The 19,387-nt window shown below is 47.1% G+C and overlaps 1 protein-coding gene and 1 long non-coding RNA gene across 2 annotated transcripts in view; both read left to right on the forward strand.

The window, feature by feature from the left end:
* LOC137141125 (zinc finger protein 585A-like) overlaps positions 1-19,387 on the forward strand; it is a 171,400-nt gene that overhangs the window by 124,185 nt on the left and 27,828 nt on the right. The window lies entirely within an intron of this gene.
* LOC137141143 (uncharacterized) lies at positions 3,579-8,519 on the forward strand. The gene is made up of 2 exons (XR_010916552.1): positions 3,579-3,825; positions 7,732-8,519. It is a non-coding gene; the product is annotated as an uncharacterized lncRNA (long non-coding RNA).

Below are 19,387 nucleotides of genomic sequence, written 5' to 3' on the forward strand. Positions count from 1 at the left end.
TAGGGCCTGGCCGGTGCCCCACCCAGGCTGGCACCCAGGGGCATGGCCCCCTCTGGGATCCCCCCTCGGTACTGTTCCTTTTTGTTCCCCAGCCGGGGAGTAGAGCCTGCATTTAGGGGAGGGACCCACTCGGTAGGCCCTGCCCGCCAATCCTGAGAGATTCGACACTCAGCCCTGCGTGCTGGGCTGCCAGGGCATCGCCGCGGGGAGACCTGGCTGGGAGGTGGAGGTGGGGAATGATGGACACTCGGCTGTGGAAGTTGCCAGAGAGTCTGTGAAGAGGAAGGGCAGGCTCAGGTTTAACCATGGGGTGGGTATCCAGGCTGTGGAGCTGTGGTGGGGTCAGTCCCGGGCTCTCACCTCCCCAGTGACCCGCCTGCCCTGGCACCCGGTCCCCAGCAGAATCCAGGTTTCTCTGGGCTGTGAACTGGGGGCAGGTGACATTTTTTTCTGCTGATAATGAGGCCCTGATCTTCACGTTCTCACCAGCCTCCGTCACTGGGGAGATAATCTGCTCCTGGCTGGGGGTGTGGGAAACACGATCCTGCTTCAGACTGTGTCCCTGAGACAGGAGGAAAATTAGGGTTATCCCCTGGCTGGTGTCTCACCAGCCTAGCCAGTGGGTTTTATGGATTTGCCACTGACCAGAAAAATAATTTAATTTTTTACCTGATTTGCATATTTATCACAGTTCCCTGGGATATGTCATGTTAAAAGTTTCTGTGTCCTTGAGTCGCTCTAGACCAGAGCTTTGCTATTATGAAGAAGGCTGCTATTTCCACTTCATACCAGTACCATCATGAGATAACTCTGAATAGGATCTTTGCTCTTTCATAGAATCATAGACGATTCAGGTTGGAAGGGACCTCAGGAGGTATCTAGTCCAACCCCCAGCTCAAAGCAGGAACAGCCCCACCTAAATCATCCAAGCCAGGGCTTTGTCAAGCCAGGCCTTCAAAACCTCTAAGGATGGAGATTCCATCCCTTCCCTAGGTAACCCATTCCAGTGCTTCATCACCCACCTAGTGAAAAAGTTTTTCCTAATATCCAACCTAGACCTCCCCCACTGCAACTTGAGACCATTGCTCCTTGTTCTGTCATCTACTACCATTGAGAACAGCCTAGCTCCATCCTCCCTGGAACCCCCTTTCAGGTAGTTAAAGGATGCTATCAAATCCGCTCTCACTCTTCTCTTCTGCAGACTAAACAAGCCCAGTTCCCTCAGCCTCTCCTCAGAAGTCTTGTGCTCCAGCCCCCTCATCATTTTTGTTGCCCTCCGCTGGACTCTCTCCACTTTGTCCACATCCTTCCTGTAGTGAAGGCCCAAAACTGGACACAATACTCCAAATGTGGCCTCACCAATGCCGAATAGAGGGGATTAATCACTTCCCGTGATCTGCTGGCAATGCTGCTACTTATGCAGCCCAATATGCTATTAGCCTTCTTGGCAACCAGGGCACACTGCTGACTCATATCCAGCTTCTTGTCCACTGTAACCCCCGGGTCCTTTTCTGCAGAACTGCTGCCTAGCTCGTCGGTCCCCCTTCACTTTCACCCTCCTTCTCACGTGCTGCTGGTTAAAGTCATTGGAGTTAAAATCACTGAGGACAGATGGACACCAAACGCTCAGATGAGCCAATTTATTGCTTAGGAGAAAAGCCGAAAAACTTCACTAAAATGGCAACTTCTGGACGGAGTTTAACTCCTTGGGTAGCCGATAACTACTGACTTAATCTCAAAACTGGGGCTTCAGGGAGGGGGAGCTGGCCCAGGGCAGCATGGCAGGGGACTCCAGCAGCGCCACATGTTGCAGAGGGGCTGCAGCCCTCCCTCAGGTGGAAAGGCGGGGCTCCTGGTTGAGGCTGCTGCAGCCCTAGGTCCTGACCCCAGGATGGGTGGATTTCGCCTCCCTAATCCCCCACCAGTTCCTTTGCAGAGAAGCCAGTTTACTTCAAGCGAGGTCCCCAAAGTGAGAAAAAAATCCCTTCTCTGATTCACTTCAGCATCCCTGTCACCGCTTCCCTCCCGAGACTGGTGTATTTGTGTAAATAAAGCAAATCCCACATAGATTTTCAATTTACCCAGACTCTGCTCACTGATTTCTCCTCCCCTGGGAAGCCAACCCATGAGGCCCAGACCATCTCTCGGTCGGCAAAGGCACCATCCTGGCAGTCCGTAGGGTAATATAATCAGCCATAATAATAACATATAATAATACTAAGGATGGCTCTGGTTATTATGTGAACAGTGTGGGTGTGAGTTTCCCAGATGCCTCCCCACACGGTTAAGTTCTTGTCCCTGAAAGCAGAGAAAATAATTTCAGCTCTGACCCTATCAGAGGGGGGTAACAAAGGAGGGGTAGCACTGGGCAGGGTTTCCAACCATCCATAAATTTACAAACAGTCAGTAAGAAAATGTACAATTTTAGCATTGTCCATAAACCCTTAAATAAATGAAAATGTCCGTGAAATTGGGTAGAAATAAAACATGTTATATTTTGACATTGATTGTTGCTGTTCGGAATCACTTCTTGTATCATACAACGACACTGCCCAGGACTTTGTCAATTTCCTGTTTTCTATTATTGCGCACACCCAAAGAACCCGACTGATCAATTCACGGCAGCGAAAAGAATTGCGTAACTCCGAATTCCCGTGTACAGAATAACGCGAGGGAGTACACACTTGTGTGACATTATTGTGTTGTCTATGGTATTTTTAGTGACGTCAAGGAAAAGTTTACCCTGTCAGTAAAAAAAAAAAAATTAAATTCAGATCTACGTGTCAGTAAAAACACAGTGCAAAGTTGGCAACCTTGTGGAAGTTTTTTTTTTTTTTTTTGCTGAGCAATGAGTTTATGCAGTCATTCAGCGAGGCTGGTATGAAGGAGAAACCAGCCTATGTGAAAACAAGGAGAGTCCTGTAGCACTTTAAAGACTAACAAATTTAATTTCTGTAGGCATAAGCTTTCATGGGCTGTAACCCACTTCATCAGATGTAAGGAATAGAAATCAAATAGGAGGTATATATATACATCTAAGGGTAAAAACTTTTCAACCTATGTGAAAAGACTGGGAGACAGGGGAACTGCGACCCACTGGGGCTATTTACCCCAGAGTTCAGGAGGAATCTGCCCCTGGGGAGATGCCATAAAAAGACTTGGGAGCTGGGAACCTCTCCCCAAATATTTCTCCTCCCCATTTCTCTCTCTCTTTCCCTTTCTAACCCCTGCCCCTTTTTTTCCTCCCCCTCTGGCTTGGAGACTTGATTGATCACTTTCCTGGGCCAAGGCGCGTTCCCTCTCCTGGAACTGGATCGGCTCTTGGAAATGCTCCGTCTCATCAGGGCTAAACTCGGAGGGCAATAGCCTCTGCGTGTGTCAGTCGGTGCAGCAGCAGCGCAGACACACGGGGCGCAGGGCTGGGGGGAGGCTAGTTGCAGCCACAGCAAAGCCCCTGGCCCAGGAGTGGTTGCAGGGCGGCAGCGCAGGTTGCAGCCCGGGGTTGCTTTTGAAGGACACAGGAAAAAAAAGGGCTGGCGGGAGGCTGGGAGCGGTGTGTGCTGGGAGAAAGGAAGCAGGAATCAGGGAGAACAAAGGCCAGAGACTCCAGATGAGACACTGCCCAGCTGGCTCCGTCCTGGGGGTAAGACGCTGCTTCCACTGTTGCGATCCGGGGGGAGCCCGGGCTGAGCGAGCAGCTGTGGGTGCCCCGCTAGGATCTGTGCAGGGATCTCCTCGGGGGAGAGATTTTCTCCATGGAGCCACCCCTCCCTTTAGGACAGTGCCACGATCTTCTGACGTCAACTTCTGAGCCTGGGACTTCAGGTAACTGAGCCAGCCCTTGGAGGGAAAGTGACCAAGGGGCTTAGGGAGCCTCAAATCTTTGGCAGCCCAGGAATCTGGTGGCTTGTCGCTTCATGCGCCCGTGGGAAGGATTTAAGCTGGGTTCACAGCACTCTGCTTTTCTCTCTGCCTCCATCTGAGATCACGATCTGCTCCAGGGGCAAAACTAGAGGGTTCAGATTCAGCTGGGGGAAAAGATCAGGCTCCAGGGAGGTTTCACACGCCCCCCTCCGCCTCCTTTGTGTGTCTGGGGATGGAGCTGTCAGGAAAGGATGAAAAATAAGACAGAGCTGGAGGAAGGGGAAAGACAGGCTGAAATGTGAAAGACTGAACTTGGAAATTCCAGAGCTGGTGACAGAGATGGAAATGATTTTGCAATTTTCCTCTCAAATATTGACACACTTATCTGTAGTTCTTCCCCTTTGTTCTTTAACTATCAAATACGGATATACAAATCTATGGCAATCCCCCCACCCCTCAAATTATTGATACTTTATCTATTCTCCTCCTCACAGGGTTGCCAACCTTGCATTTTAGTTTTTTACTGACATGAAGAGCTGAAGTTGATTTTTGTTTTTTTACTGACACAGTAAACTTTTTACTGACATCACGAAAAATACCATAAACATGACAATAGTGTCACACCAGTGTGTACTCCCTCGCCATATTCAGTACACAGGAATTTGGAATTACACAATTGTTTTAGCTGCAGTTAATTGATCAATTGGGTTCTTTGGGCATGTGCAATAATAGAAAACAGGAAATTGATAAAGTCATGGTCAGTGTAGTTTTATGATACATTTATGATAGATTTATGAAGTGCTTCTGAACCATGACAATCAGTGTCAAGATACAATACATTTAATTTCTACCCAATTTCATGGATATTTTCATTTATTTATGGGCTTACCAACAGTGTTAAAATTGTACATTTTTTACTGACAGTCCATAAATTTACAGATGTTTGGCAACCTTTTTGCCCCATTTTCTCTCCAATTCTTAAATGTCAATTTAAAATCTCAGAGACAAGGTAGGTGAGGTAATATAATTGATTGGCCCAGCTTCTGTTGGTGAGAGAGACAGGGCTCTGTGTCAGCTCAAAAACCTGTCCCTTTCACCAGCAAAAGTTGGCCCAATCAAAGACAATACCTCTCCCATCTTTTCTCGCTAACATCCTGGGACTAACACTATCACAGCAACATTACAAGCTATAATTTAAAATCTCCTCAGATTAATGGTGTTTTCCCACCCATTTTATCAGCAGCAAATTGCTCTTGTTTAGCTGGGAAACTGTAGCCTGAAGTCATTCCCCAAAAGGGAAGGGGGTTAGTGGCAGAGCTTGGGAGAGACCTGAGACATGGCTGCCTTGTCAGGTGGGGATAGGGCGGCCATTCTTAGCCAGCAACAGGGCATGGAAGGGGCACAGGAAGGGAAGAAAGCAGCAAGTGATCCCCCATGAAGACTGGGATGATTTAGTCGGGTTTGAGCAGGGGTTTGACTAGATACCTCCTGAGGTCCCTTCCCACCCTAATCTATGATTCTAAGACTGCCCAGTCCCACGTTACCCCCTCCCAGTTGGTTCTTCCCTCTGCCCAGCAGAGCTCTCCCTAGCCATGAGCTGCCAGTCATCTTCCCATCTCCGGCTGCTACCCCCTTCCTCTGCCAGGAAACCTTCTGGCTCCATCTACTCCTTCCTTGGACCTTTGAAAGCAGTTTTTCAAAGGGCTCCCTGCTGCCCATGGGAAGGTGGTGGTGTTGGGGAACCGTTACTGTCTGTTTTTGAACAGTCATAAACAATCCTCTGAAAGTTTCCCATTTCCCCCCTGGGGTTATGTAATATTGATATGAAATCCCCTCGGATCTTGGGGGTTTTCTCTCCTGTTATCAAACATTTAGTGGTTGTACCCATTTTCTCCCCAGTTATCAAAGGTAGATCGAAAATAACCGAAATGCCCCATTTTTCTCACCAAGTTATTCATTCCTAATTCAGTAGGCGCCGGGATTTTTTTCCTGTCTCTCTAATTTTAAAATGCTAACACATCTCCTCCGATATTGCCTTTTTTTCTAATTTCTTCAATGTGGCTGTAAAATCCTTGCAAATGTCGCCCCTTTTCTCTATCTTCATCAAATATTGATAAATTCTCTCCAGTTGTACCTCTTTTTCCAACCATCAGGTATTAATATAAAACCCCCAAGATTTTTTGTCTTGTTCCTTTCTAATTTGTAAAAAATGATCCAAGATTCCTCAGCTTTCCAACTTTTTCCTCTTTGATGACTGGACATGGATATTGACGCTCAGATTCTGCTGTTTTCCATGTCATTATCAAATATCAATTAAAAAGCCCCTCAGGCGTGGAGGTGTTCCCCGTGGGTTTTAATTGCAGCAGCAATTTCTTTTTTTGGAGGGAATCTGTTGCCCTGATTCATTCTCCATCCTGGAGGTTGCAGGGAGATAAATGATGCAATGATTTCCCCCTCATTAGAGAACCATTGGTTTCTACCTTTAGCTCACTTAAAATGGTTTCTCATGAAAGTGACTTGCCCCATATTTAATACACATCAAAGCCAAAGCTACTTGGTCAAGCAATAGAATCATAGAAGATCAGGGTTGGACAGGACCCCAGGAGGTATCTAGTCCAACTCCCTGCTCAAAGCAGGACCAACCCTAGTGTCTCCCAGCTGCTCACAGGACAGTTGGACGGACCTTTTTCTTTTCCCCAGATGGTGCTGGAGGAAGGGGTCATTCCCCTCAGAAAGCTGCTTTGTGTTTGGCCGGGTCCTAGCACCATGTTTGCCAGAAGAACATCAAAAAGCCACGATGAATCATCTCCCTGGGAGGTTGCTTCCCCCAGCTGTAAGGTGTAGTGCTCTTTGGGGTGACCATTCCTGCCCAACGACAAGGCATGGACATTTTTAAATATTTCAGCTGCTCCCTGCCCTCCATTCTCCTGTGAAAGAAGCATCACCCAATCTTCCCTGCTGCCTGTGTGGATGACCAGCTGGTGTTGATGGTAACTTTTTAGCCATTTATCAAATACGGACATAAAATCACCACCGATTTTGCATCTCTCCCTCCTTCAGAACTCCAGGAATTCCAGGCTGGAGGGGGGGAAATGGTTGTCCTGAGTCCTTTTCCTAGAAAGGGGGATGGAAGGGAAGTGAGAAGGCAGTCAACCCCTTGCCCCGTGCCATGATCTGATTGAAAACATTCTGGCCCCATTCCTCCTGCGCCATGTTTCCGGACAAGAGTTAATCTAGAGTCACTCCAAGGCAGAACAAGGGGTGACTCTGGGTCAAAGTGGGGGCAAATGAGATCTGCATCTGTCCCAGTGGAGAGCTGAGCTTTCTGAAACTGCTCTCACCAGAGAGTCTGGTTGTTGCTAAAGGAGGGGCAGTGTCTCTCACCCTCTGCTCAAGATGTTGGGGTTGAGGTTCCCTGTTGTGGTCTGGAAAACCAGACGGAGCAGTTACTATTCCCCCAGTGGGGTCTGTGCTGGGGATTGGCCTTAATTACTCTGTGTGCAGCCAAGAGGAGAACTTCCTTCAGCTGCAATTAGCAACACGGGGCAGCCCAGGGTGCTGCTGACATCAATTCCTGAGCTGGGAGACTCCAGATAATTGAGAGAGACCTGATGGAAAGTGCTGGGGATGAGCAGTGATTCTGAGATGGGGGAGGATCCCGGCATCCAGCCTAAGTGTGATGTCTACACTGCAATTGTTAGCCCCGCAGCTTGAGTGTTGTGAGCATTGGGGGTTCCACGACCTCCCTTGGTAACCCGCTCCATGGCTTTACTATCCACTATAAATTCCAGATCCTTGTCAGCGGTGTTACTGCCTTGCCAGCTGTTCCACTTTTTGTAGCCATGCATTTGATTTGTTCCCCCTAAGGGTCTGTCTACACTGACGGCGCTGCCATACCGATTCTGCAGGATCGACTGAGCGGCAATGGAGACCTGCTCGATCGAGCCAGAAGTTGATGGCCTTAATCCACCCCTGCAAAAAGAGCAACGCTGCTCTGGGCGCAGGGACAAAGGAGGTCAGCACTGGGCCACATTCCTGGGAGGCTGGGAATTGGACCCAGGCTTTGGGCATGAATTGTTCTCCACGGGACCCCTGGCTTGGGCTAAAAAGGCCATGTACTACACAAGCAATAATCATGCTCTGATCACAGAAAATTCCTAACCTTGGAGTTAGGGAGGGGTATCATGGTAACGGGGTTATAATGTGTCTCCCCCTCTTCTATTCCTCCCCTCACCATCTGGACAAAGAAGGTGATAAGAAGTGCTTTTTCAGGCAGCATGTCTGTTAGAGATAACTCAGGATCTCTCCCCCTAGTTCTTTCCTTGTTGCTAGTTTGTTAAGGAGATTTATGGTCATTCATGCTGTCAAGATAGCCAAATTCACAGTGAAAATGCACATGCTACGCAGATTAGGTGGTAAACAATAAACAGGGGTGGGTATAATTATACACCTCCCTTAGCCATTAATATTCATTTTATAACCATTTATATCACCAAATCGGGGTTTTATGGGGCGTTGTAGCAGTGTGTTTATTTACATATTATTTTAGATAAAAAGCTGTAAAGTAGTGAACTTGGGGCTCACTCTGTTGGTCGCGAGACAAAGGGGAATGAGTGGATTAGAAGCTGTAACCGAATAAATGCTCCTTATCACTCCACCCGGCTCAATCTCTCTCTCTTCAACTGACTCTGCAACAGCTGCATCGACCGGAAGGCATTTCCCGTCGATGCAGCATAGTGGGGACGCCATGGTAAGTAGATGTAGCTTGCGTATCTCCCATCAACTGCCCCTGAAATTTACCAGCAGTGTAGACCAAGCTGGAGTGTAGCACTTTGAACTTTCCTTTACTGAGTTTCATCTCGTTGGCCTCAGACCAATTCTTTAATTCATCAAGGTCCTTTTGAATCCTAATCCTGTCTTCCAGAGTGCTTGCAACCCCTCCCAAATTTGATATTAGCCACAAATTTTATAAGTATATTCTCCACTCCATTATCCAAGACATTCATGAAAATATTGAATCATGCCAGACCAGGACAGATGCCTGCAGGACCCCGCTTGATATGTCCTCCAGTTTGACAGTGAACCATGGGTAATTACTCTTTGAGTATGGTGTTTTTTATAAATTATACACCCACTTTACAGTAATTTCATCTAGACCACATTTCCCTACTTCGCTTATGAGAATGTCATGTGGTACAGTGTCAAAAGCCTTACTAAAATCAAGCTATATCACATCTACTGCTTCCCCCCTTTCCATGAGGCCAGTAACAGTATCAAAGAATGAAATTAGATTAGTTTGCCAATGATTTGTTCATAACAAATCCATGCTGGCTATCGCTTAAACCCTATTATCCTTTAGGTGCTTACAAACGGATTATTTAATAATTGGTTCCACTGTCTTTCCAGGTATTGAAGTTAGGCTTAGTGGTCAATAAGGGCAGGTCTAAACTGAAGACACTGCATCGGCACAGCTGCCCCAGGGTAGCGCTTTAATTAAGATGCCCTATGCTGATGGGAGAGAGCTGTCCCATTGGCGTAGTTAATCCATCTCCGTGAGAGGCGGTAGCTGTGTCAGTGGGAGAAGCTCTCCCAGTGCTTAGGTCGATATAACCACGTTGCTCAGAGGGTGTGGATTTTTCACACCTCTGAGTGATGTAGTTACACCAAAGTCATTCTGTAGTGTAGACTTGCCCTGAGTTGCCAAGTGCTCTTTATTTCCATTTTTAAAGACAGGTGCCATGTTTGACCTTCTCCAATCCTCTGGGCTCTCACCCAAGCTAGTTTCTGAAATACCATAGGCTGAATTTCATCAGATCCTGCTGACTTGAATACATCTCACTTATCTATATATTCTTTAGCCTTTTATTTCCCTGTTGTGGCTTGTGTTCCTTCCCCCTGGTTGTTAATACTAATTATATTAAGTTCCTGGTCAAAACTAATGAAAACTAAATGAAAACTAATGACGACTGAAGTAAGATAGGCTTTAAACACCTCAGTTTTCTTGATGTCACTGGTTATAAACTCATCCTCCCAGCTAAGTAGAGGAACTACACTTTCTTTCACCTTTCTCCTGTTCCTAATGTCTGAATGGAATTGTCACAGTTCAGGGTGATGCCACCTATATTCCCTGTCCACGGTCCAGCAAGGGCACCCACTCTCATGTTTCTGGCTCCCCACCCACCACCTCTCTTACACGGAGATGCATGTCTCTCAATCCTGACTAGGCTATTTCCAGGTTGCATAACTCCCCCACCTACACTACGATTTCCCCAGCAAAATAAGGCTGCCTAACCAGGCCTGCTTTCCTTTGCTCTTCAGAGCAATTAAACAGCATAATCATCACTGTTGAGTTAACATGAAGCTCTTTTTAAGTAAACACCAGGGGTTGGTCCTGCTTTGAGCAGGGGGTTGGACTAGATACCTCCTGAGGTCCCTTCCAGCCTGCATCTGCTAAGATTCTGTGAAGCACATTGATTCTTAAAGCAAGAGACTTGCAGAGAATGCAAATTAAAACAATAAAAGAACTACACACATGCTAATGAGCTGACCAGAGATCACATGAATTCCAATAAGGGCTCTGGCCGGAGAACAATCCTTCAAACCCCACCCAGATTTTTTTCTATGGTTACAAAGTCATAACCACTTTGGCTCAGAAAAAGGCACATGCGGGAATCTGAGAGTCATTCCTTTACCCAGCCTTTGAAGAGTTGGTGCATGGGCAATCAGCCCGATAGTGGGTTTTTGCTCGAAGGTGCAGCTTCAAAAGGATGCAACCAGAGGTGGATCATTTTCTTTCCCCTCCTCCCAAATATTTCCTACAAATCCCACTTCTTTGGCTAGCGCAGGTTTTCAGAAAGTCCTCTGAAAGTCATAACTGTTGGAGAGTAAAGAGTTAAAGCTCGACAAATGGTCAGGCATAAGCTACAGGGAACGGGGTCCTGGCATGGGCAAATCTTGTTTATTTCTCTTCTTTTCCTTCCTTCCTGGCCATCTGAGCAGGGAATGAGGCTAACCAAGTAACTATCTCCCCTCCTGCGCAAGGCCTTGGTGGAAAGAGGGCATTATCTCCTTTCCTTCCCTTGCATACTGGTTATTTTAAAGAATGTTAATGTACAGATAATAGCTTTGAAGGTAATGCTCCTGCGCTCTGTAAAGTAACTCTGTAAACAACAAACAGGAGCAGGTATCATTGTATTCATCATACAGTTGTTAATATTCACGTTATAGTTATTAATATAACCAAATAAGGGTCTATGGGGAGTTGCTGGAAATGGATAGTTACATACAGTTATGGAGAAGAGGATTGTAAAGTAACCCCCCCGTCGCTCACTCGCGGCGTCGAGGTGGAACGAACAGGCAATAAAGGGTAGCCATCGACTCAATCCGCTCCTGGGACCCCCTGTTTCTTATTTCTAACAATAACATTTTCTAGGGTTTCTATTAGCCACACCTTCTCCTTAAATCATTTACGTACAATTCCCCAAACTTGCATAAACATTTGCTTCTTTAACACAATGAACTCCTACCAATACTTAAACTTAATTCAGCAAGGTTTAATTTAATTCAGTTAAGATTTGTCCAGGATATGGCAGAAAGTTGCCAAACCTGTTACAAGAATGTCTTTTTATTGCCTTCCATGTCCCTTGGTTTTATGCTGTAACCTTTCTGATTTTGTTCCTACGTGTTTGTACTGTTCTTTTGCACTCCTCTGGATCACTTTGTCCATGTTTCCACTTTTTCTAGGATTCTATTTTATTTTTAGGACATTAAAAATATCCCGTAGCCTCTTAATAGCCTCCCTATCTTTCCTTCACATAGGGATAGTTTGCGGTTGCACCGTTAATGTTGTCCCTTTGAGAAACTGCCAGCTCTCCTGAGAGCCTTTTTTCCTTAGATTTTCTTCCCATGGGATCTTACATACCATTTTTCTGAGTTTGTTGAAGTCTCCTTTTCCAGAGTCTCTTGTTATTCTGCTGCTCTCTCTCTTCTACCTTTCCTTAGAATCATGAAATCTGTCAGTTAATGATCACTTTCACCCAAATTACCTTTCACTTTCAGATTCACAACTAATTCCTCCCTGTTAGTCAGAACACAGTCTAAAATAGGGGCTCTCCAATTGGGGGTTGGGACCCCTCAAGGGGTCGCAAGGTTATCATGTGGGGAGGGGGTCGTGAACTGTCAGCCCCCATCTGGCATGGCTGACAGCCACAATCCTTCAGAGCTGGATGGCCGGAGAGGAGTGGCTGCTGGCTGGCTGCTCTGAAGCGCTGCCGTCAACATCAGTGCAGAAATAAGGGAGGCATGGCATGGGGGGGGGGTCATCACAGCCTGAAATAGTTCCAAAGGGGGTCCCAGCAAACAAAGTTTGAGGACCTCTGGTAAAATGCCTCACCCCTGATTAATTTTTCAATCTTCTGAAACAAAGATCTGTCTCCAGTACATTCAGACAACTTCCTGGATGTTTTGTATTGAGCTATATTACTTTTCTGACAGATATCTGGGTAGTTAAAAGTCCCCCCATGAATACTAGGTCTTATAGAATCATAGAATCATAGAATATTAGAGTTGGAAGGGACCTCAGGAGGTCATCTAGTCCAACCCCCTGCTCAAAGCAGGACTAACTTCAGCTATATCATCCCAGCCAGGGCTTTGTCAAACCTCAGCTTAAAAACCTCTAAAGATGGAGATTCCACCACCTCTCTAGGTAACCCATTCCAGTGCTTCACCACCCTCCTAGTGAAAAACTTTTTCCTAATGTCCAACCTAGACCTCCCGCCCTGCAACTTGAGACCATTGCTCCTTGTTCTGTCCTCTGCCATCACCGAGAACAGCCTAGCCCCATCCTCCCTGGAACCCCCTTTCAGGTAGTTAAAGGCCGCTATCAAATCCCCCCTCATTCTTCTCTTTTGCAGACTAAACAAGCCCAGTTCCCTCAGCCTCTCCTCATAAGTCCTGTGCTCCAGCCCCCTAATCATTTTTGTTGCCCTCCGCTGGACTCTCTCCAACTTGTCCACATCCTTTTTGTAGTGGGGGGCCCAAAACTGGACACAATATTCTAAATGCAGCCTCACCAATGCCGAATAGAGGGGAATAATCACTTCCCGCGTCCTGCTGGCAATGCCCCTCCTAATGCAGCCCAAAATGCTATTAGCCTTCTTGACAACCAGGGCACACTGCTGACTCATATCCAGCTTTTTATCCACCGTTACCCCCAGGTCCTTTTTTGCAGAGCTGCTGCCTAGCTCGTCGGTCCCCAGTCTATAGCTGTGCATGGGATTCTTCCTTCCTAAGTGGAGGGCTCTGCACTTTTCTTTGTTGAACCTCATTAGATTTCTTTTGGCCCAATCCTCCAGTTTGTTTAGGTCACTCTGTATCCTATTCCTACCATGCAGGGTATCTACCAGTCCCCCCAGCTTAGTGTCATCTGCAAATTTGCTGAGGGTGCAATCTACCCCATCCTCCAGATCATTAATAAAGATGTTGAACAAAACCGGCCCCAGGACCGACCCCTGAGGAACTCCGCTTGTGACCGGTTGCCAGCTAGACATGGAGCCATTGTTCAGTACTCGTTGAGCCCTATGCTCTAGCCAGTTCTCTATCCATTTTATAGTCCATTCATCCAACCCATACTTCTTTAACTTGCTGATTAGAATACTGTGAGAGACCGTATCAAAAGCTTTGCTAAAGTCAAGGTATATCTTGTATGCTGGTTATTTCTGGTATACGCATGGTAGAGTCTAGAACTTCTGTCAGCAGGGAAAATGCCGGGGGGAAGAGGGGAGAATCGTGATGTGAAAATAACTAAAACATTTTCTGAAATCTACCCAATTGTCCTTCTTGCCCTGACAGGCTACAGAATGACATCCTTGTGTTGCTCCCAATCATCCCAGCCTCCCATGAGACAGGGAAAGGAAATGACTGCAGTTGAGCCAATTCAGGTAGGAATTGTCCGGGACTTGCTGGGGGGATTCTGTTGGAGGGAGAACTGCAGCAAATAGCTAGGAGGTGGGACTCTCTAGGCAGGTTGATCTGGAAGTGGAAGCAGAGAGGAAATATACAGGGTAAACAAAGGGATGAGGACAGAGCATGACAATCCTTCTGGGTTTTGTTTAACCTGGAGTCTAGATGATAGGAATGAACCAATGGGGGTTGTGATGGAAATCCCCTAATCTGTGGAACAGGAAGCAAACCCCCTGGACAGGGCTGGGAAAACTTTGCAGACTTTCAGTGCCAGAACCTATTAACTAGAGGCTACTATGAGATATGAAGGGGGTGCCCATCGCTGAGGCTTAGGAAAGATGTCCTGTTCTAGGGAGATGGTGGAATCTCCATCCTTAGAGGCTTTGAAGGCCCAGCTTGACAAAGCCTTGGCTGGGATGATGTTGGTTGGTCCTGCTTTGAGCAGAGGGTGTGACTAGATACCTCCTGAGGTCCCTTCCAAACCTCATCTTCTATAATTCGATGTCCTCTCACATCCAGCTGCTGGGAATGGGGAAGGGTTGGGATTCCTACCAAGGTGCTGTCCCTGGACCATGATGGAGATGCCATCTCCTGTATCAGCCTCTGGTTAGCAGGTGTGGTGAATGTGAAGGCCCCCCCCCCCCCCCTCTTTGCTGGCAGGGATGTGGGGCTCTCTCTTTCTCCCTTTACCCCGATTCTTCCTGGTGGGGGTGGGACTCTGCTGACTGTGAGCCTCTCAGGGTTTCCATTGGAATTGGCCCTGCTCCCCCATGAATAGTGGGGTTGTGACGGGGGCAGCAGGTGCTGAGTGCTGGACTCTTGCTCTTTCAGGGGCCGGTGACATTCGAGGAGGTGGCTGTGTATTTCACCAGGGAAGAGTGGGCTCTGCTGGACCTTGCTCGGAGAGCCCTCTACAGAGACGTCATGCAGGAGAACTATGAGAATGTGGCCTCACTGGGTAAGGGTTCCCGTCCCCTCCGTTATTCAATGGGGAAATCAAGGTTTAAGGTTCACGTCACATCCATAATGCAGCTGTGCCCTGTTTCAGCAAGGCCCTTGCTAGAGAACGCTCTGGGAACAGAGCACAGGAGCAGCATAGCACAAAGTCTAACATCTTCTCTTTGCTAAGGAAAAATGTGGGTTTAAGTCTGGTATAAAAATCAAAAGCTGCCTGCACCTGGCTAGCACTCAAGTCCTGAGCCTCTTCCACACAAACCATCACAGATATGCAAAATGTTACCACGTTTTTACCCTCCCCATGAGAATTCCTTCTGAGTCATTGCCTTCACTTACCCTCACTGAGCCCTGTAGACTACTAGCGTGTATGCCACCTGACCACTGACCATCCCTCTGGCAAAAAGACACCCTTCTGCCCCTTTATTCATAGAAGATCAGGGTTGGAAGGAGGTCAACTAGTCCAACCCAACCTGGAACACTCAGCACTGAAATTTGGCTGACTTGGTCCCTCAAGGTTCACATGCCCGTCTTCCATATCACAGCTCTGTCTAGCTACTCCCACTCATCCCTCCACCATTCAGTTACAGCTACAGCTGACACAGTTCACACAGCAGGGCTGCTGGCAGATCAATACTGGTGTTCCAGTCCATGGAACAGGACACAAATGGCAAGTTCTCTTAGAACTTCCTTGTAGCTTTCCTAGATGAATAGGCTTCCTGGAGTCAGCAGGGACCATCAGGTTATCTAGTCTGACCTCCTGCATAATATAGGCCAGGTAGGGCTGTGTTGAGCTGAATACATTGCTGTCTTCCCTTAAAGACTTCAAGAGATGGAGAATCCTCCACTTCCCTTGGTAGGTTGTGAACCTTTGCACTCTCCGTACTAAACCGTTCCCAATGGCTATTGCCAGTTCCAGGGCTAGGGGCAGACTTTTTTCCATGCCAAAACAGCTGTAGCAGCACAGCGGGAACTACACCGCCGTAGTGGCTCTTTACTGGGGCTCTTTGCAGCACATGCTATTAAAACGCAGTGTGATGGCGTTATTAACCATTCTAAGTCATTAAGCAACCAGGAGGCTTTTGCTCTGTTATTAACCAATTCAGTTATTGGCTTGCACTAAGTTATTAACTTATTTGCTTATTTGAGAAATTTAGGTGTATATGAAAACAAAATATTCCCCCTGTATTATTGTTTAAATATGAATAGTACTATAGTAAATGAAACAATGAATTGACACTACTGTGGCTTTTTTTGGGTAATGCTGATTGCTAATTTGGCTCCTGCACCACTGTGATCTGAGTATCATGGGTTTAGACACTCACTACAGCAACAGGAGAGGACCTATCGTCACAGTATTTAGCCCACCTCCCTGAGAGGTGGTGTCTAGGTCCATAGAAGAATTCTTCCATTGAGCCAGTTCTGTCTACACCAGAGGGTAGGCCGGCATAGCCACATCTCTCAGTGGTGTGACTTTTTCACGGCCCCGAGAGATTCACCTGTGCCAGGTGTTGTGTTGCAAGTGTGGCATGTACTTCAACTCTTCATTTCCTGGTTTTCAGAGCTTTTAAATTTAGTCATGGCCCACAGGCTGGAAGGTCACGAGGCCACACTGGGCGACCTCAACTCTGCTTTACTGTAATTTATGGGCATTTAATTTTCTGGACTTTTTTTCCCATGCACTTTTCTGCCACTACAACTGAGTTTACCCCACAGCTTGTCCTGGCATAGGTCTGCTGGCTAAAGCTTGAAGTAGAGACCAGGTCAAAGTCTGTATTTGGATTTGAGAACACTTCCAAATATTTCTCTTAACCCAAAAATGTTGTTATTGAGGCAAACATCCAAAAAAAAACCCCACAAAAAACCCCCCACAACCCAACAAAACCCTGCAGAATGCAAGAAAAATGCATAACATGCATTGTCTAAAAGCTGCTCGTGGCAGGGCTCAAACTAGAATGCAGGGGTGTCACTCCGGTTTAATGGCCACAACATGACCCCGATCAGGCAACCAGCTACTGAGACAGCTGATTGCTGGAAACCCTCCAGCTCTTGACAGAGCTTTTGTCTTGCTGCACATGTTCATTTTCAGTTTCTTTGACTCATCGGTTTGGCCCATGCTGATCTGAAACTGCAATCTCTACAGTTCACTTTTTTCAGTAGTGCTTCCCCGAAGAGACAGGGCATGCCATGTACTCGCTGACGGAAAAGCCAAGGGACTGAGCTAGCTCAGGGACGCTTAGAATCAAAGTTTCAGTTCCAGGCATGTGCAAAACGACGGTTACAAAATGAAGGAACCTCCTGGCTCAAATCACCCCAGATTTGGACACCGATCACCTCCCTGCACCTGCATGAAAAGCAGCAAAATTCAAGACTATCCAAATAAGCACGTGTATTTTAAAGCAATTCGAATGGTCCACTTTTAAACAGAAAGTAAGGCAGACCCTTAACTATAGTAGAACTGTCACGTCACTGTATTCCCTTCTTGAATACTTGGAGGCTGTAACAGCGAGCTGGGACCGTCTGGTGATAGGACCCAGTGTAAAATTCCTATTCAGGAATCCTTGGGAGAAGGGAGAGCAGGGAGCAGTGGGAGAGAAGCCGATGGGGAACTGGTGCTCGGGGGTTGCTACAAAGCTGGGAGGGCTGAGAGCTGTGAGAGGAAGGAGAGGGCTGTGTGGAGGATTAGGACTGGAGGGAATCCAGGAGGGTTGGGTACCGTAGGAGGGAAAGGAGGGAGCGGGGTAAGGAAGAAGCAGAGTCAGGGACAGGAACACCTGGGAACTGGTAGTGGGGTGGGGCTGAGGGGGTGGGAGACTGCGAAAGGAGAGATGGAGATGCAGGGCCCCACAGTGGCGCTGTTGGTGGGGCACGGTTGCGTAGGAGATCCGGGTTACCTGGCTGTGGGGAACAGTGAGGGGAGTGGGAAGGTTTCAGAGAGGCAGTGATTTGTGGGACTCCAGTTAAGCCAGCTCTGGCCAGAGTCACTGACTAGGCAAAGCTCAGAACCAGCATCCACATCCTCCTTGACCTGTCAGCTGCCTTTGATACTACAACCATGCTCCTCCTCTTGAAACGTTGCCTTCCTTTGTCCTCTCCTTGCTCTTCTCTGCGATGCTGCTTGGAGGTACCCAGGGGACCTAACCACCAGCTCATGCTCAAGAGCTAAAATGGCCAAAACAGAGCTCCTAAAATTTCACCCAAGCCAGGATGCCATCTTCTTTTTTTACCTCTGTGGGCAGCACCACCATCCGGCTTGTCACTCAGGCCTGTAAGCTGGGCAACATCTTTGACATGGACCTTCCTCTAGCTCCTCACATCCAGGCCATGTCTCCATCTTGCATCTTCTTTCTTCCCAACCCTCAGTTACTGCAACGTCCTTGTCTTCGACTTTTACAGATGCCACAATGCTACCTTGTTATCAGAACGACAATTTCGAATGGATGAAAAAACTGAGCATACTCAGTCATAAGAAAAGAAGATCTGGGGGGGGGAAGGGGGGCCTGAGAACATTTTTTAAGTATGCAAAGGGCTGTAATAAAAAAGATGGTGATCAATTCTTCTCCATGTCCACTGAAGATAGGAGAAGAAATGATGGGCTTGATTTTCATCATGGAGGGGTTTAGGCTGGACATTAGGAAAACCTATTCAGCTGCAGGGATACAGAAGCACCGGAACAGGCTACCAAGGGAGGCTGTGAAATCCTCATCCCTGGAGGTTTTTTAAGAACAGGTTGGATGAACACTGGTCAGGGATGGTCTAGCTATGCTTGGTCCTGATTCTGAGAAGGGAGATAGACTAGATGGATTCTTGGGGTCCTTTCCAGCCCTACACTTCTATAAGTTTATGATTTATTATCCGAGCCCTTTGCTCTAGCCATGTCTCCTTGTGAATGTGGGAATTTCTATAGTGTTTTTTTTTAATGGTCAGCTTCCCCTCTCAGTTTGTTTAGTTACCCACTGGGTGTGAAGGAGTTAATTTGCCTTCCGGGCCAGGGGAAGTAACGGCTCTTGGAATAAGCTAAGCCTGTGTAATTTGGCATGGATACACTGTCAGGAATTGTCCAAAATTAAATGGAGCACTCTGGAGACCCGATCGGACACTCAACAACTGGACATTAATCTTTAATGACTGGGAGTCAAGAGAAGCAGAACACTGGACCACAGCAGGACTGCAATTTGGAACAAAGGGACTAGGTGTGAACAGACTTGGGCTTCAATTTTGCTGCTGCCCAGGACAGAGAGATTGAGACAGGGAGACACAGATGAAATCAAGGAGGGTTTTGGAAAATCTAGAGGTGTGACTCTGCCCGGATGAATCTTGAGTTAAGTTTTGCTTTACCAGACTAACCTGAGGACCTTTACATACTCTCTTCCAGTTGCCAAATAAATTCTGGCTTGTTTTGAAAACTCCGTCTTGTGTTGATGGAGCCAGTCATATTTGTAGCACTTCCTACAGAGTTGGAGTCTCTACCAGGAGTCTGAAATCATTTGGACCCACTGGAGAGCCTCAGTGAGAATAAGAATGTGCTCAGCTTAGTGGAGATGTGGGACTCACCCTTGGAAAAAGCTAAGTCTAGGATCTAGCACCTTAAAGGGGGCAGTCCCAACAG

Source organism: Emydura macquarii, unplaced genomic scaffold (assembly GCF_026122565.2).
Source record: "Emydura macquarii macquarii isolate MOO-44397 ecotype Brisbane River unplaced genomic scaffold, CSIRO-AGI_Emac_v2 contig_3004, whole genome shotgun sequence".
Taxonomy (NCBI): Eukaryota; Metazoa; Chordata; order Testudines; family Chelidae; genus Emydura; species Emydura macquarii.